At 41.8% G+C, this 19,672-nt stretch overlaps 1 long non-coding RNA gene across 1 annotated transcript in view; it reads left to right on the forward strand.

The window, feature by feature from the left end:
* The first annotated feature begins 1,725 nt into the window (after window positions 1–1,725).
* LOC310768080 overlaps window positions 1,726–19,672 on the forward strand; it is a 40,174-nt gene continuing 22,227 nt past the window's right edge. The window contains exons 1-3 of the long non-coding RNA XR_014551186.1: window positions 1,726–2,516; window positions 13,662–13,844; window positions 18,036–18,105. This is a non-coding gene — a long non-coding RNA (uncharacterized lncRNA). The remainder of the gene's footprint in view (window positions 2,517–13,661; window positions 13,845–18,035; window positions 18,106–19,672) is intronic.

Consider the following 19,672-nt stretch of genomic DNA (forward strand, 5'->3'; position numbering starts at 1 on the left):
GACAAATCCCAGCAGGCTTAAGACTTAGGTTTGGCTCCAGTTCGATCAGATAGTCCAACTTCTCTGTCTCTTTTCCTGAATTTCATATGTCCAAAGTTGAATTGTGTCAAGTCCAAGGTTAAACATGATATGCAAATTCATTCCAAATAAGGGCCAAAATAGATCTGACATGAAGATGTGTTGTTGTTGGTGATGGTTGCTGCTGTGGCAGTGTTTTATGCTGGTTGTTGTGGCTGGTTGCTCTTGTTGCTGCTGCTGTGCCTAATTAACAGCATTTTGGGGGTGTTGCTTGGCTCCTATTTTTAAAGAAAAATTATCATTTCCCTCGTGTAAAGTCATTTTCTTTGTTTGTTTAAAACCATTTCCAGTTCTGAATTAGGTAAAGGTAAAGGACCCCTGGACGGTTAAGTCCAGTAATGGGGTTGCGGCGTCCATCTCGTTCCAGGCCAAGAGAGCCACCATTTGTCCACAGACAGCTTTCTGGGTCATGTGGCCAGCATGACTAAACCGCTTCTGGTGCAACAGAACACTGTGATGGAAACCAAAGCGCCGTTTACCTTCCTGCCGCAGCAGTATCTATTTATCTACTTGAACTGGTGCGCTTCCGAACTGCTAGGTTGGCAGGAGCAGAGACCGAGCAACGGGAGCTTACCCTGTCACGGGGATTCGAACCGCTGACCTTCTGATAGGCAAGTCCTAGGCTCTGTGGTTTAACCCACAGCGCCACCCACGTCCCAAATGTGTGTAAGAAACATAATTAATAAATAATGCATCCATTCCAATTTGAAAACAAGACTAGGTAATTTGGAGCCTCAAAATCTGGGGGGAAATTTTGGAGAAGAAATTTGAAAACATCCCTCTAGCAACCAGAAAGTATTCCCAACTCATTTCGCAACACTGAAGAGAGCGGGGAAGCCTCTGCTTGCATGGATCGCTGCACTTGCCTCGACAGCCAGCATACTGCATAACTTTGTGGTCCAAATCACTTTGATCAAACCTTCAAAATGAGACTCCTAAAGAGCTAATTCATCTGTCAGTTCAACCTGCAAGGTGCTTTTCTTCTCTCATTACGTTTTGAAATCAAACCTCTCTTACGATCCTTACACAACTTTCATTTCCTTAAGCATCAGCAAGGTTCCACATTTCAAAAGCTCTTCACTCAACTACAAAAGGCAGCACTTCATATTTATTTCTTAATCAAATGTGGGGGGAAAATAAAAGCGGCAGGACTCTCACTGAAACCTGTGGGTAAGAAAAGGAAGTTTAAAAAGAAAGAAAGAAAATTATTCATATACTAAATCCCTAGCTTTCCTTTATCTTTGACACAAAGGAATAACATAACATGGTCAAAAAGATAAAACAATGTTTTTCATGAAACAATCAAGGTGAGAGCTTTGTTGTTGGCATCTGTCTGGCTTAAGAGACAATGGAGTGCATTTCTGGAGGTGAAGTCAAACAGTTGCGTTTGCAGTGACCTCCCTTGGGCACAAGGCTGGGCAGTGTGTATGGAGGTTTTAGGCTGCCCAGATGACAAGACCTCTCCCTCAGCCTGGCTGATTTGTGCTGCAAGGGAAAGCAGAGCAATACGTTTGGCACCAGCTTGGCTGCAGGAGTTGCCAGAAGGAGGCACACAGGGTGGCGCTGTGGTCTAAACCACTGAGCTCCTTGAGCTTGCTGTGACGGGGTGAACTCCTGTTGCTCTGTCCCAGCTTCTGACAACCTAGCAGTTCAAAAGCACACCAGTGCAAGTAGATAAATAGATACTGCTGTGGCAGGAAGGTAAACAGTGTTTCCGTGCGCTCTGGTTCCATTGCACTAGAAGCAGTTTAGTCATGCTGGCCACATGACCCGGAAAGCTGTCTGTGGACAAATGCTGGTTCCCTTGGCCTGAAGAGCAAGATGAGCACCACAACACCATTCCACTGTCTTGGGGACTCAACTCTGCATTTGTGTAGGGTTTACTCCTTGGCTTTTTCTTCTCCCCAAGATGTCTTGCAAGGCAGGATATTTTTTCTTCCCAGGTTGATGATCCCCATCTGCCCATCACTTCTTCCTACAGCACATGCAGAAACTGCCTTCTTGACCATTGGACCCACGGTTGGTCTGTCTGCTCAGTCCACTGGAGCCTGTCTTCACTGAGGGATTGGGATTCATCTGTGTGGCATTCATACGGCGCCCCCGGCTGTCTCACGGACTATTGGCCCATACACCACTAATCCACTGCCACCAACCAGGTCCTCCTCGGTAAATCACTTAGTCTCAGTCAGGTTCTTAAGTTAACAATGAAGATTGTAGTTTATTGCAAACACAAATAAACTTTAAATGCATTCGAAACGCTGTTACCCTTTACCCTCTTAGTCTTATTTTATTCTGTCTCTAACTTCTACCTCCCCTCAAACAAGAACCAACTGCACTAACTGTCTCTCTATTTCCATCTGTCTGCCAACTGCTTTCCCAACTGCCTTTTCCAAACCAACCAACCAACTAACCTCCGGGCTAAGCCCTTTTATAAACAGGTAGGCTCCACCTCTGGCTTTTCTATTGGTCTACCTATTAACTCTTTCTTTTCCCCTGTACAGACATTTTCAAAAGAATGGGCAAACACCACAATCTGCTACTCTCACCTGGTGTAGTCCAAACCATTCCTGGGGTGTGGTCGCTGTCGCATGCTGACAGCCTCTAGAAGCCACAGGTGAGAGCTGAATGCAGGGTGGGAAAAAAGTTGGATGAACTAGATGAAGACATCTGAAGGCAGTCCTGTTTAGGGAAGCTTTTAATGTTTGATGCATTACTGTATTTTAATATTTTGTTGGAAGCCGCCCAGAGTGGCTGTGGAAGCCCAGCCAGATGGGCCGGGTATAAATAATAAATTATTATTATTACTACCCCAGAAGGGGCCTGACATGTCCCCCACCAGAGGTACTACCCCTCCCCTAGCTTCCCATACACCCCAATGAGAGCCTTTGAGCTTATAAAATTCATTGTTCTACTCTTGGAATCCAAAAAGGTGTTTGAGAAAGAAGTGCCCCCCTCCTAAAAAAATAAAATAAAATGGAGGTAGGGGAATTCCTTAACAGTTTTCTGGGAGATCTAAATCATATTCTCAGTTTTGCATACATAACATGTAGAGAATATTTTTATATGCTTAGAAGTGAAATACTAACAGATGGGGAAAGTGACATGCAAAGAGAGCAAATAATTAGGAAAGATGGATGGTGGTATTTCAAAAACCCCAGCTTCAGCATTGTTGGAGATTTTCTAATGGCTCTTAAAGAAAATTCTAGGTTCTCCCCCACATTCTTAATAACACGTTTGTGACAATACGTCTTGTTTTGATGTTTCTGCCCACCAACCATGATATATCTAAACAATTTACAATTATTATCTCATGCATTTTCCCAACATTTATGACTCACTCTCTTCCAATACTTCAGGTCTAAAATAGATCTTGACTTTGCTTTCTGATGTTATTTGGCTTGAATAATCTAGTTCCAAAAAGTATATTTCAGGCAATGGACCTGTGGCTAATTTCAGAAGAGCCATACCCTCCTGTGACATAAATGGTTGTACCTGGAAGACTTTGGACCCAATTCTTAAATGTGTTAGAAGGCAGGGGGAAGCCTGAAATTTGTATGATCGTGATCTAACACTGTGAGGAGGTGACTATATCAGTTTTTGTTTCTCTCATTTTTTCAGTCTTCAGTTCCCCACATTTCCATATCAGCTTGCAAGTTCTTTTTTTCCTTCCTTCCTACCTTCCTTCCTTCCTTTACAAAAAAAATACTTCATAAAAATGCATTCAATTTTTCTAACATTTTTGCAAAGCAAGTTCCCTAATACAATGCATTTTTACATGTTATTTTCGCTAATTCATGCATTTGTATTCACATTTCGCCTTTGCATGTGCATCTTTGTGCACATCCCTTGGCAGGCAAACTGCATTTCAAAATAATTCAGAGAAGTAAAAATGTTGAAAGCTGGCTGTGTGTCGATTCATATATCGCTTTGGAAAATGGGAATTAAGTGGTGCGGCAATAAAACTGCTAGCACAGTTGCAAAGCTAAGCAGGGTCCACTATGGTTTCAAATTGGATGGGGAACGGCGTTTTGAGATCCTTGCATTGCAGGCGGTTGGACTAGATGACCATTAGGGTCCCTTCCAACCCTATGATTCTATGAAATGTGAACTGAATTGAAATTGTCCTCCAAATGGCGCTTGAACTGGAAACCCATGGGTCTGGGGCAATAAGATGTTAGAGCTGCTCTGCCCACCCAGAGATTGGCCATTGGATAGCTTTGATCAAGAAGGACTATAAAGTAGGGTTGGGAAATTTGTGACCCTCTAGCTGTTGTTGGAATATAACTCCCATCATCTTTGACCATTGACCAGACCTTGTGAAACTGTCTCTAGATGTGAGGGCTCTTCCACATTTCCACTTGTCTGAGCAATTTTCTGCTTGTCTTGTGCTTTCTAGGCACAGGTCTGATCTGAGCAGTTTTGCCTTCCCCCAGAAAACCCACTCTTTAGTGCTAAATCCTGCAGGCACCCCATTACGACCTTGTCAAGCATCTTGCCCCAAAGTGGAATAAATTCAACTGGGCAGTACTTCTTAAATTCTGTTGGGTCCAGGGTGCCCCCCAAGAGTGGCTGCAATATCAAGGGGGCAGGCACCACCACCTTCACCACACTTTGAACACACACAGTCATATCCTCAGCTAGCCTTTATCAGGCATGAAGGGCAAGGGTCAACAGAGCATGCTGTTGGGCATATACTTGCAAGCACCTTGCCCATGCCACTAGCCTGCAAAAATGGATTCTGATCCCATAAAGGACAAAGCTCACTCGGAGCTGCTTGAACTAGTTCACAATGGAGACGAACAGTTTTGTCTCGAAAGTGCCCAGTAAGCAATTCAGAGAGGTTCTCTGAGTTGTCCCAGACCCTATCCAACCAATATAGGTGCCAACAGCTTATTGATCACTTTGAAGAGCTCTGCTGGGTGGTTACTCAAGGATGCCCCCCTTGCTGCTTTCATGACAATTCAGTAGGCACGGTTATGTGCTCTAACATGCGTCAAATCATCTCAGAAATACCCCCCTCTGTCCCCCTTCCAAGTGAGAAAGAGGCATTATCAGAGTTCAATGACACATTACAGCTGTGCAAAAAGCCACAAGGAAAGCAGGACGGGAGAGGGGTGTTACTTGGGCAGGTGCATGGCCTTGGGAGAATCCTGAAGGCCATGTAAGACAAGCCAGGGGTGCTACATTTGGCCTTCAGCCCTGCAGTTCCCCGCTCCTGTTTTAGACTAAGATGAAACAGCAACAGATTTGAAATCTGCCAAAAGAATACGACAAAAATATGTGGGGTGGGGAGAGAAGATGGGAGTTGTGTCAGCTGTGCACTGTGCCAGGTGTTGACTTCATTAGCATTGCAAATCCCACAGTCGGATACACAGGAGATATTCTTTTCAGGAGAAGTTTAGATGGAAATGTAATTAGAACCTGTAAAGTAAGTGCTAGGAAGCGCTGTCTTGTAAGGTTGCGTATTAATATGAGGCTGAGTCAAAACTGTTCTTACCATTTCGTGTTCTTTCATATATATATATTTTTAAAAATGTCATCAGTGTTTTTATCTCCCTCCCCTTGCCTTGAAATTATGGTAATTTCTGTTTGACTGTTTTAAACACAGTAGGTCTGAGAACCTGCAGTGAAATTTCACTAGAAAATGCAGCACTTGGTGGGTACTGCGTCTTTTTGTGTGTGTCAAGAACAGCAAGTACAGCAAACTTTTTTAAGTCCTGAAGTCTTTCTGGAAAATAGTAATGAGATGACATGGCAAAGCATTCTGGGAATTATACATTTGTGGTGAGCACCATTCAGAATGAAGCTTAGCGCCAAGGTCACACCACGAATCTTTCCCCTAACATATGCATTTTTGTAAACAGTGTTTAGTTTGCGAAATTCTTTGTAAAATTTGGATAAGTGCCAATTTTGTTTTGCGTATTATTTTGGAAAGTGTGCGTTTGAGAGATTTGGGTTTAAATGAGACCAGTATCAAATTTCTCCTCCATCCCTGGTCTGGACAAACTGGTTGAAGTGCTCCACTTCAGAATTGTGGCTCTTGAGATTCTTCCTCCATCCCTTGGTTGTGGCTCACATGCAAAACACATAATTCACAAGCAGAAGGTCCCAAGTTCAAGCTCTAGCTCAAAGGATCGGGCAGCACCCCTGGGAAAGACCAGTGTCACAAATCCAGGAGATTTTCTGCCACTTAGGATAGACAATATTGGACTGGATGTTTCAGTGATCTCATTCATACTTTGGGGTAAAATTTCACCACCTACTTAAATTTCTAAATGAAATCAGTAGAACTTAAACATGCTTAACACTGCCTGGATTCTGTCCATCATCTGCCGATCTATTTATCTATCCTCTAGGCCAAAAAAACAAGCACAGTAAAGAAAGGCTGAGTCATAATAATAAGCTGCATCTCCGTTAGAGACTTTTCTGTGATCAAATTAGAGGGAAAGTGTTAAGTGCAAGGGAAGCAGGGAGGTGTTCACTTGGGAATAGCTTGGTTAATATACGGGGCTGCTTTAAACCCACTGCAAGTGTAATTTACGCTTTGACCTTTCTTCCTGCCTTTGCCAGCCAGGTTTCCTAAGCATTCCAGTAAGACCTGACAGATTAATCATCTGCTTCGGACCACAGCCCACTAGAGACATAATATGCTGAGCCTGCTGTGTTTGACAGACCACAGCTCCAGCGCTACGCTTGAGGGCAGCTTGGCAGCCACTTCCTGCTAGGAATGGAGATGGCGTGCAAAGGGATGTTGCTTAAACACCATACATTCTTGCCATCCCTGTTTAACCAACTTCCTTTCAAGGGAATAGGATCCAGCTGAAAGCACAAGACCCTTGGGTTTGACCTGTTCACAAGAAAATTCTACAGGGGAGGGCCTTTGTGCATCTTCAAGCAGATATGATATTCAAATTAAGAAACATGGTGTGTGTTTTTTAAAGCCATGCTTCTGCAATATAATTAAAATGATGTATCACACCCTAAAAGTGCCCACTACTAATTCCCCTTTTTATTTTTTATAACACTTAGCACTGAACACTGAGGCAGCAGCCATCTTGATTTCCTACTATGATCCCAAGGGCTGCCTTTTTAACTTTCCACACTTCTCCAGTGATATGCTATACCAGGGACATTTGAAGCCCTGGGCTGTCCTCTGTTGAAAAGAACTCTTGAGCAATAGGAAGCCTTATATAGGAATATCAGGTCTGTCTCAATTGTAAGCTCCACTTTTATTAAAAGGTGCCTCTTCAAGTAAAGGGCCCTGATCCACTCCAGCAATCTTTTGCTCCAATGGAATGGGGGAGATTCTGGTTGCCCTGGGAATTCTGCCATAGAGTCTGCTGAACTGTTCAGCAGTGGAATGGACTACCTTGGAAGGTGGTGGACTATGTTTGATGGGAGGTTTTTAAGCAGAGGTAGGATGGCTATCTGACAGGGATTCTTTAGCTGTGATTCCTGCATTGCAGGGGATTAGATGAGGTACCTTTGGGGGTACCTTTCAATTCTACAATGCTACATTCTATGAGTCAGAATGTGGCAGTGTAATAGTATTGAGTAAGAGTAGGCTGGCCCTATGTACAATCTCCCTTTTGCAGGGGTTGGGAATATCACACTCAGGGGCCAAATGCAGTTCTCCAGACATCCCTATCTGACCCTTAGGATTTGGCCACTTTCCAAAGCTAGAGATACAGATCGGATTGTCGTGACCAGTGTACACGCCTATCAGATACTCCTTTTGAAAACTGAGAAATTCATTTGAGTCCACAGAGGAGATGTCTGGAAACGGTTTAGCCATTTTTGCTCCTGCTGTCGGAAACTCATCTCTTACTCTGGTGTCCCTTGAGACTTCTCCATTAGGACAGTTCTACAAATAAATCCACTTCCCTGCTTATGGCTCTTTCTATTCTCCTTCACAACTGTCCAGAATATCAGGTGCTGAATAAACAGAGGTTGACTAAAAGATCAATGAAGCTTCATCTGGCAAAACTCCAGACTGTACAACCGTGTCACTCTGAAGAACTTTATTTAAAAACACAACGTGAAGGGCATACATATGAGTCCAAGTTCCTGGAACACCTGACTTTCATGCAAAAGAATAAAAGCTTCTACAAAGGGAGAACATTTTTGTATAAAGATTTCTGGCGTTTTATCAATAGATTACAGCTAACAGTAGGCTGATGCCCACTATCTGATTTGGAATGGGGGTATTTATTCCAGTTACCTTGGAGAGCATCTTACATTGGATGCCCTAAATTAATTCAGGTTAAAACTGAACCCATTCTGAATCAGTTCTACTGAATTCACAGTGATGTATTTGGGAATGTGATGGGGCCTGGAAGCATGGCTGAAGCATGTGCCTCCAACGCTTTGCATTCCTTATCAGAGGTGGGGCATCAGGGTCCTATCTGGCCAGGATGAGTGCAAGGTGAAGTTTAATGAAGGCCTAAGATGTGGCTGCTGTGCGTGAACAGTGCATCTGATGTGAAATGATTTGCTGTGTCTGAACCCTGGGAAGGCAGATTCCTTGTGGGTGGGTGGCTCTTGTACTGAGAAGATAAGGATGGGGTTGCACTCATTCTGAAGGAGCAGGTACATTGTTTGGAGGTACTCTTTGTGCCAACCTTGTCACTTGAGGCTCAGGTGACCTCTGTAGCTATGAATGCCTATTTTCAGCTTTGTCATTGGCCTCATCCAGCAGGGCTGTTCTAATGTTCTTATGTAAGTCCTTAGGTTTCTCAGTTGTTTTGGATATTGCTAAGCATGTGCAGTATATCAGAAGCATCCAAGGGTCAAGGGAATTACAGCCCCCATAATCCCCAAGGTATAGCAACATATAAGACCATTGTGAATGAAACCTGATGAGTTCCTGGCCTTATTGGAACCATATCTGCAATTGCCTCCCGATGACATTTCAGGTTCTAAAGTTTTGTCATAGAAGCAGAAATAGGTCTGAATAAGCTGCCCTCCCCCCAAAAAACCCCTCAGTGGGTGAATCTATAGGGCCCCTGATTTGAGCCTAGGGTTCCTACCTGTCAAGATAAGCCAATCACTCAGGGCTGACCCTTGGCCGTAGGTGCATGAAAGGGCAGGGTGCGAGGGGGGTGTCCAGTTTTGAAGCAGAGGTTGCTCACACATCTCTCATTGACTTCTGAATTGGGAAGGTGGATTAAGGAGTACAAGATGTTAACCAGGAGATTCACGTCTTAATTGTCAGAAGTAGCCAAAGCCACTTTGTCTCCCATTCTATGACTACAACAATGCAGTGTTTCACCCGGGAGATTATCTTGGCAAAAGAGGGTTCACGGAAGGTAGGAAAGAAGGTTTGAGAAGGAACTGGTGAGACAGCCATAACAAATATGTCATATTCTTCCAAGGTACAGGCAGGATCTCCAGGGCCAGCTGGCAAGTCTAAAGGAGCAGAGGCAGATGCAGGGGAATGCAACCAGTTTGGCGGCACTAGGCATGGAGCCTTAGAAGTGCTGCAGGGGGAAACCACAATTATTATTTAGAATGTGGCATGAGATGTGGGGGCACTGAATTTTGGCATCACACGGGATACTGCTGAAATTTGAGACTTCAAGATCCACCACTGAAAAGAGGCAGAATTTCAGCACATTGTATTGCAAGCACTCTTTCAGGGAGTAGGTGTTTTCCTAACAAAGATCTATCATTTAATGCTAAGGTATTATACCACTCTGATATTATACCACTGTACAGGAGAGATTAAAATGCTGAGGCTATTTCTCTTGCCCTGTATTACAGTTTTCTCATTTTACTAGGTTTTCTTCACCACACACACACCAACCATATTCTTTTGGGACATTTGATTGGCATGGTTCCTTTAAGTAGAACAAATCAATATGAGCTCAGCCCTGGGATGTACAGAATGCTGATAAGGAATTAGTAGGAAAGGCCAGGTAAGGTTTGGTTTAAACTGTAAAAAAAAAAAGTTTCCTAGAATCCTGCTAATTAGCAGTGGTGGAGTAATGGTCCTTTATAGTGACTTTAAGGATTTAGAATAACATGCTTAATCTGGAAAGGCACATTAAATGAAATGAAATGAAACGAAATGATGAAACTCAAAAAGCTGAACTGCAATTATGTTTTCCAGTTTCAAATTGCAAGTTAAAAACAACAACACAGTTTTGGTGTTATGAAACAAAGACCTTCTTTATTTTGATTCTGTTTGACTTGTCCTGGCTGCTATTACGCAACATGTTTTCCTTTTGGTTTGTTCTTTTCCCTTTCTGGATTAGCTCATAGTTGACTGCAGTCAAGCAGGGATCATAGATGGTAAGACAATTAAGTAGCCAATTAAATGTGTGTGTGTGTGTGTGTGTATGGTGATGTCATTGAAGGCACATGAAAGCAGTTGTAAGTGAGGACAATGCTTCCTGAATCAGTCCCATGGGAGATACAGCCAATGGGATGGGAGTGACACATGACCAATTAGATTACCAAGAATGGATTGTGTCAATTGAGAACATGAGTTTGTAAATTGATGTCGACATTTCTCAAGAAAGGATGGTGTTTGTTTGGTTTCTCCCCCCCCCAAAAAAAGGGGCACTACGCTGTCAAAATCACTCACTTGACAAGTTAGGGATGCTTTCTTTGGTACTGTTCATGATCCTTTGGCTTAGATCATAATAACAGTATTGATTTACTAAAAACAACAACAACAACCCATGAACATGACATGGTTTGGGGCTGGCTTTATGAAAATCTAAGGTTTTATTCACAACATCAGGAGGTTATACCCCAAAATGGGTGGAGGCAGAGCCAAAGGATGTTGGCACCACCCCTTTTTACTTTTTATCCCATCCTCTCTCTCCCTCTCCCCCATTTCCTCTCTTTCTGCCATCCATTTCCCCCCATGTTACCATCTGCAGAAAAGTAAGCTAAAGGCTACATATGGACTATAGCATTGAGTCCTTTCAATTAAATTTCATAGGTCTCCGCTTCTCATTTCCAGTTTGCAAATACAGCTAATGGAAAAAAATGAATGTGAATGTTTTGCAGAAACACCTTATCTCATTTAGTAATACTGTGTCTCAGTGTATACGTGACCTTCCTTGCACACTAGCAAGCTTTGTTCATTGTACAGTCAAACTACAAATAATGTTGAGCTGAGATACATGACAAAAGCTCCATAGAACTACAATCATGGTTCCCCCTTTTTTTAAAATCAAGACTTTGCTAGCAGTCCACATGATTTATAAAGCTCTGTAAGTCTTCCTTGCTGTTGACATACATGCATACATTGCATTGCCCATTCTGTTTTAATACCTAAGCCTCTGGGACAAAGGCTGAATGAAAAAAGCTTGTCAAATACCAAAGGAAAAGGCAGTATTTCAACAGAAATTGAATATGGCAATCTTGAAGTGCAGTATGGATCAACAGACTGGTATATTCGTGCTCTAGAAAAGATGTTTAGTTAAAGGGGTATAACATATTTCAAAAAGTAAAAACAAGGACACCCCCAAAATTATTGAGTCCCCCCCAAAAAACACACACCAAAAAACACAATTTTTCAATTGACTTGCCTAAGATCCAATCTTTTGGAAATCCCCCCTGGACGTCAATTCCGCCTTTGAAAACCGGTAAAGTCCAGGAAAATCCAGATGTATGGCAGCCCCAGGTATGACCCAGTCAATGTATATGGAGAGTTGCTTTAGAAGAAAATTTCCACGTGATATGTCTCTGGGACACTTTTCAGAAATTCCATCTTTTAAATATGTACATGTATTTATTGATTACTACTGTATTAGTGGTACTCAGGTACTTAAAGCCGACTGCCGCATTCCACAAGTCTGGTCTAAGACATTTTGTTCCCTGAGGTGGAATTGCCCCATCAGTTCAACCCCCACAACTCAAGGTACATAAACAGCTGTGCCTGGTGCAGAAAATCACACAACTGCCTCTCCATTTCCCTAGCAGTAAAAATCTAACAGTAATAAATAAAGAAAGAGACCATTTGCTATCCTTTCAGGAAACCCAAAACTGTTTTTTGGGGGGCAGCTGTCTTACTCTGCCTAATGAAAAAGCTGGCCCTGCCATGTCAATTACATTCTTGCATGGATCTTTACATTCTCTCCTGTGAGAATGGTCAATTCAGTCAACAGATTCAGAAAACAAAAACAAAACCCTGATCTGCCAGGCCTGGAACCACCATCATTTCAGAGTGAAGGTGGATGCCTGAACAATTCCGTCCTTTCCTTCACCATGTCAAAGTTCATGGCACATTAAAAGCTAATAACCCAGGGAAAAGCTTTGGTTAGAAAATTTATCAGTGCAAAACTGTGTGTAAATGGCCTCTCTGGTATGGGGTGTGGTTGTGAGATTGCTTGTTATTGTTACTGCACAGCTGATAGACGGAGAAAGTAATTTAAAAAATAATAATACAACATAAGCAGCTTAAAACTCTCCTGTAGAACAGGTCTGCTTGCTTATGGACCACAAATCAAAGGGAAGTTTGGATGTACTGGGGCTGCAGGAGGCTCAAAAAGCTGCTTAGTTTGCTGTGGCTTCAAAAATGGTGGTTTTGTCAAGTATCTGATAGGCCACAACAGATGATTGATGGATAAGTTCTGGTTTGGTGCACTGCAAGTTTGTAGACCTGGCCCATGGCTGGAGATATGCTACAGAAAGGAAGATATCAGCTAACATTTGGATTTATTGTACATCTGAATAATACAAATTCCCATATTTCTTTTGGGGAAATAACTTAATCCTTCAGTGGCTCCACACCTCTGACTCTGAAATGCACAGTACAATCGGGTTTTCTCAGCAGCAAGTACCACTGAGCTCTGTGTAGTTTACTCCTTAGAAACTGCACTTCCTCTGCTCAATGGGTTGACAGTGGTCTTATTCTTTAGAAGGAGTTATATATTTTTCTACTTGGGTCAGATGACTTGGCCTCGGAGGACAGCTGCTTATGAATCCCAGATGGATTTTTAATCATCGTTATGGTGCAGTGTTGTATGGATAGTGAGAGCCTATTATGAAATAGCTTTAGGAGTCAATAGGCTGTTTCCATTCTGGAGAATTTCATTAAATGTAGTTTGTAGCTATTTGGATTATATTATACTAAACATTTAAAGTAGCCTCACTCTCACTGGCTTCAGAGTAGTCTAGAGAGCCACTTATCCGTATCATAATTGAATGTTTTCAAATCAATATAAATTTTCAGAGTCTTTCCTGATCAGCCTACAACTTCATAATAATTTTATTTATAATAATATATTTATGGTAAAATTATAGTGAGCTAATAATAACTTTAAAAAATGCTAGTAAGAAGCTAAATTTATTTCTGGTGGAAGCTAATTTCAATTCCCGAAAAATAAGTGAGGTCAATTTGGAAATGATTAAAACTTGTGCTTTCAGAAGCCTTTTCTTAGTCAGATGAATGGCTTGCCAAGGCTAAAAAAAATCTATCTCATGCAGTTTCATAAAAATATAGGAGGACAGTGGTCTTTCCTGAAGTGACATAGAACTGGAGTAACCCAAAGCATAGGAGTAACAGTGTTCTCCATACGTTCTTGACTACAACTTCCATAATCCCTGATCATTTCCCATGCTGGCAGGGGCTGCTGAGAGCTGTTGTCCAACCACATGGAGAGCACCATGTTGACTACTCCTGACTTAGGAAGAATCCCGTACCAGGTGCAGAGTCAAGCCCAGTTCTACCGTTGTCACTCCTGCTATGGACATAGTGAACATCCAGCAGACCAGAGGGAGACCAGCTCTCCATTTCCTATCATTGCAAGGTACTTGTCCTCATCATAACAGCCATTGCAGCATAGAACTAAGACTGTCAGACCAAGACCAGAGTTCAAATCTCTCCTCAACCATGAAGTTCACTTCATCAGTTTGCCTGCTCCAGAAAAAAAATGGGCTTAGAAAAAGCTTGCTCATTTCATTTAGAAATAGAGGGTTGTATCCAACTAAGTTATATTCTACATAGACCTGCTGGAATTAATGTATCTAAATTAGCCATAGCCATTAATTTGAATGGGTGCACTCTGAGTAGAACTTAGTTAGCTACCATCCACAGTTTTCATTGGCTGTGCTGCCAACCCCAATGCATTTTTGGTGCAAAAAATGAGAAATGCACAACACAGTAGCCCTCTTTCAGTGTTCAACAGCATCCTGGAGAGCTCATATTGTGTTGTGGCATGGGTGCATCATGTGCCGCCTGCAAGCCCATCTCTCCTCTCCTGTCCTTGGTGCATTCAAAGCAAAGACCTGACTGCATTGCAGCTGAATCCTTCCCACAATCAGCAGCACAGTGCAATCAGTCTTCCCAATCAGTGCTCTGTGTTGAGCAGAATATGGTTAGAATATTCCTGCTGGCTTTGTCATGGAATGCATGAAGGTTGAGAGAGGAGAAAATGAGGCCAGTGTATGCAAGGATGTTGAGAGTGGGGGCTTATGAATATATACCCCTTTCCTAGTTTGACCCCCTCTCCCCATCTTCTGAAGGACTGAAAAGGGTTAGTGGTATCCTTACATACGTTTATGTTACCAAATGCCACCAGAGGAGAGATGGTGAGAGGATGGAGACTTGATAGCAGCTCCACTTCTTTGGAACTGCCTTCCTGGAGAATCCCAGTTCCAATCCCTAAATTGGAAAGTTTCTGGAAACTCTGCCATATGTTCTTGTTTAGAAAGACCCTTTGAAATATTCTGGACATTTTAGAATTTGCATGAATGCAGCCATTTATATGTTCTGTCCCACGAGGCGTTAGAATAATCAGGATTCTTTTGGATACTTAGGGGGTAGTCAGTTTAAGATTCTGTTTAAGGCTTATTCTACATTTGCTTTCTGGTTTTGACATCCTGGTGCAATTCCATTAAGCCTTGGAGTTTGTTTATTAAGAATGCATTAGTAAAGCTGGGAAAAAACACACAAAACTTTCCAAGTCTCTCAGTGCAAAGAGCCTCAAGAGAACCAAACACATAGTCCCAGAATCCTACATGGAGACAAAGCAAATTTCACATAAAAACATGCTATTCAAAAATGTTGATTGCAAGCTCAGTGTAATTAGTGTGGCTTGAGTATCCATTGCTAATTGTTCTCAGCCATCGTGAAGTCTGGGCATTCATGAACAGCCACCGCATTCAGTTTTAATTACTGAGTGAGTTGTTATCATAAACATCCCTCGGTGATTACTAAACCCCAGCAACGGAAGCCTGTTTTAAGAAGATTTAGGCACACACACACACACACACACACACACACACACACACACATACACACACATTGTTGAACATTCTGGGTTAAATGCCATTTAAAAACCCAGAGTAGGCCTCTTGCTGAAAGCTGCTCATTAGGAAATATATCATCCTGTCTATAGGAGAAATAACTTTGCAATTTTCCTCCCACACGTGTTAAGAGTCTATCCTGAGCAGCGCAAAATATTGTCATGCAAGGGAAAACCATAGCATTACTTTTAAGAAAAAAACAAAAACAAAAAACCCTACCTAGGCTTTGATTTTTAATCTGGCTGTTTGTGAATGTGTAGGCTGGCCTAGCACGGGGGTCGCAGAGCCATTTAAATTTCATGAGGAAGAAACTGAAAGCCATTTGGCTGGAGGGGCATTATCCTGCCTGAATTGAGTATACATGAATATCTCATTTCAGGCAAAGCAAGGTCTGGGATTTTATTTGTTAGTAAGACAGGGCTAGGGCTTCTGACAACACAGGGGGTGGCAGCTTGCCATTTTTAAAAATACATGAAATGGTGCCTTTGTTCTGTGGTATGCAGTGCTAAAATAGAGACAACAGTCAAATCCCTAACCCACCACCCACCTCAGTTGCCGTATAAATATAGCATGAATTCTGGTTAGTTGGATGTTGTTATCTGAGACTGCAATCTGTTTGAACTCTGAACAGGGTTGTAAGTCCAATGGACCTGATCGATGAGTGACAGGCATGTCCCTTAAAAAAACAGCCATGTGAAGTGGAGATAGTGGAACTAAAAAATGAATCGAGGTGATCCAGGGAAGGCTGTCATGTTTCCATGCCAGATCGCATCCTTCGCAAGTCAGATCAGGGACTCTCCAAGCTTCTGAGTCACTAGGGATATCGAGAATGCTGACAGAAACAGGAGTGTAAATTACCAGTCTTCACTTACCCCATATTTGGAATGGAAAATCGATCTATTGAATGCAATTAATATTTGTGGTACTTGGTTTTTTTTAGTCTGCAAATGATTCATAATCACGACTCCCCCTCCATTTGCATTGTGCTTTCTTTGCATTGGAATGAATGGTGTGAAACAATTGTGTAATTAATTGTGTAAAATTATGCAGACAGTGAAGCAAATAATGCAGGTTTTTTGCTAGAAGCTGAACTGCAATGTTGCAAAAACAGGACTGCACGGGACGAAAACAGGACTGAATGAAGATCAATGCCTTCTTACATGCCTGCAGGTTGCACTGTGGCCTTGGCTGTCCAACGAAGTGAAGGATAAATGGGAAGGGGATTGATAGAGGAATACAAAATTTTACACGGCATGGAGAGAGTGTATAAAGAGAAGTTCCCCTACTTAATGAAGGGTCCTGCAATGAAGCTGAAAGGTGGGAGATAAAGGACAGGAAACAATGAACCACATAGAAAAGTATGGAATTTGCTACCAGAAGATGTAGTGATGCCCATCAGTCAGATGACTTTTCAAAGGGTCTAGACAATTTCATGGAGAACAAAGCTATCAGTGGTTCCTAGTTATAAAGGCTGCATGCTTCGTTCAGGATCAGGGGAAACATGGTTCTAAATACAAGTTGCTGGGGAACATATATGGGAGAATGCTCATGGGCAGCTAGTGGGCCTTCCATCTGGTTGGCTTCTGTGGAAACTATTAGTGCTCAATTAATTAGGCCTTTCATTTGAACCAACAAGGCTCTTCATAAGTTCTTCCTCAGACTTGGGTAGTGGCTTGCACTGGTGAAGAAAAAAATGCATAAGAAAGTAAAAACTTTCAACATGCTGAAGTTTCTTTCAATAGCAATGAGATGTGTTATTTTTTTTCCTTGAGCAGAGCAGCCAGCTTGGTTTCTGTGCAACAGCTCTGTTAGTCTCCACCGAGTAGAATTGTGATTGACAGAATTAAAAGAGAAAAGGCTGTTTCATATTTTCCCTACAGGCGCATATAAAACATGCTAAAACCTCCCTCAGCTGGCACCACACCAAACATTAATCTCAATTTACTGTGAGTTTAGCTCCCGTCTCATCCGTGGCATCTGTGCCAGGCATGGCTGGGAATTGGAGTAACACCTGATTTACCATGTTCAGAACTGTCCTGGACTTGGAAGGGATTAAATTGTGCCACTGAAGCGCATCATAGCATGACAAACAAAATGTGTATGGATAAATATAGTGAATTAAACTAGAATCTCAGTCACCATGCCTGCCCATTGCTGGTAGAATCCTCGTGTCCCCTTTTCACCATCCTCTTCATCCTTAATTCAATGCCCTCCTGCTGTTTATATTGGCCAAAGCAGACTGTCTCTATGAAAGAGACCAATACTTTAACAACTATGAAACGGAGACAGCGCACCAAGCCCATGGCAGTTGCCATCTTGCCTTGCCGAAAGCCCAACCTTCGTAATGTAAGTTTTAAAAACTGCTGATTTTATTTATCATTAGGGAAAAAAAATAGGCTTGTTTGTTTATTTTACTAGTAAAGTTAATTTACATTTTGCATAAACTGCTTATAAGTGGTGTAAAAAGCCTGTTAAATAAAGAGAAATCCTGACATCAGTTTTGTCTCCTCTTTAACACTCAGGGTCTGAACCTTTCAAACTTTGGGCGAAAAGGGTGAGATGTTTCAAGAGTAGTAGTAATCTCTACTTTTGAGATGTTAGTTATTATGCGGATCCAGTTTAGAAATGCTCAAGATCATCTTGCCAAAGCCAAGCCAGTAAGACTCGAAATGCAGCCTCTTTTTCTAATGCAGATGCCTCTTTTGTCTGAGCAAGCCTTCCTCTGATGCATGAATGAGCCACCTGAACTTTCACCTCCTCCAGGTAATGTATTGCTTTTCAAACTCAATCACATTTGATTACCCTTCAAGGGTTTGGCTTCTGGCTCTGCCTGCTCTTCCGCAAGACCTGGAGCCACACAGCGAAACGGGATGCTCTCTCTCTTTTTTTTTTTTTTGAATGGCATCTGCTTTTATAGCTGAGTTGTAATCATAAATGAATATCAGCCAAGCAGTCTTTTCTTATCTATATTTATTGCTGAATTGGTTGGTAAATAATAGGCTTTTGCCTTAGTTCATTGCTTTTTGAAATGAAGCCTCTTTAGTAAAGATTGTTAAGTAATTGCTGCTGCAGCTATTCAAAGTGTGTTGGGGGGAATAAAAGGAAAATGAAATTTCCAATAGCTAGAATTCATATATTAGTGCAAGTGTAAATATGCTGTAAATTGAGGTTTGTTTGAACTTTTTCACACAATATTGGGGGGAGGAGAAGATGGATGTATTTACACAAGTAATATTGATATTGTGATTATTAATGGGTTATTTAAACAGGGCAACTGTGCTCCAAGAATAGCATACACCAGCTTTAAGCTCAAATAAATTTCCCTCCAAAACTTCATATTGGTGTTATCTTTTGCAAATTTAGATGGCAAGTATTGTCTAGTTAGAAAACATTCAAGCAAGCAGAGACTGACTATTCTCTGTGTAATTTATATCAAACTTTGATGTCTTATATTCCATAAGCAGCCTACAGAACTACTTGTTTGTAGCCAGGATAGAAATATTTCAAGTAAATAGATCGACATCTATCAGATGATGGAAGCACTTATAACTTTATCCCAGTGAGCACCATGCTCACAAGTACACAACTGATAATACGCAGTTCAACTAAAGGGCGAATATCAACAGCTCCCAAATTATTCTCTGGTTCTGATTTCTATCCAAACTGGAGAAAAATTCTCCTCCAATCTGTGCTCTTTGCCATCTCTTTAAGCCATGTTTTCTTCAGGGACTATTTGCTGCCTTGTGGTGCTGGAGAGGAAAGAGGAGAACTTCTGCCCTTCCCTTCAACCACACCTAGGACAACTAGGGGCAGCACTCAGGCAGTTGTGACAAGCCATAGTGATGGGAAGGACTGATGAGTAGAGAGAAATTAGAATCAAACCTGAAGCCAACTTGAAAAAGTTGGGTTTAAACTTAGCTACTGAGCTACTTCTAGAATATTCCTGAAATGTGTCTGTTATGGTGGTGGAATACTCTCTTGCCTAAGTGTTGGTTATTTTCACATACAAGACACCGGTGGGACAATTCAAGATTCAGGTTGATATGTCATTGTTTAATACTATGGGAATTATGCAAATATTTACTTTAATAGCTATGAAACTCTGGTGCCATTGCTAATGAAGGACAGTTTTCCAGCCACTCCTAGTCAAATAGAGCCGGGTGGAGAATTTATTGAAAACATTTCCAACTTTGCTTATCTTAAGCAATGAGAACAGAAAGGGACTCCACATTCTTGTGCACAAAGAGAAATCACAGATGCTTTGTAAAGAATGTCATATAAACACAGGACTTAAGGTCCATTTCCCCGTGATGTCCTCTGTATATTTTTT

This window comes from Podarcis filfolensis, assembly GCF_964270895.1.
Source record: "Podarcis filfolensis genome assembly, chromosome: 8".
NCBI classification, from domain to species: Eukaryota; Metazoa; Chordata; class Lepidosauria; order Squamata; family Lacertidae; genus Podarcis; species Podarcis filfolensis.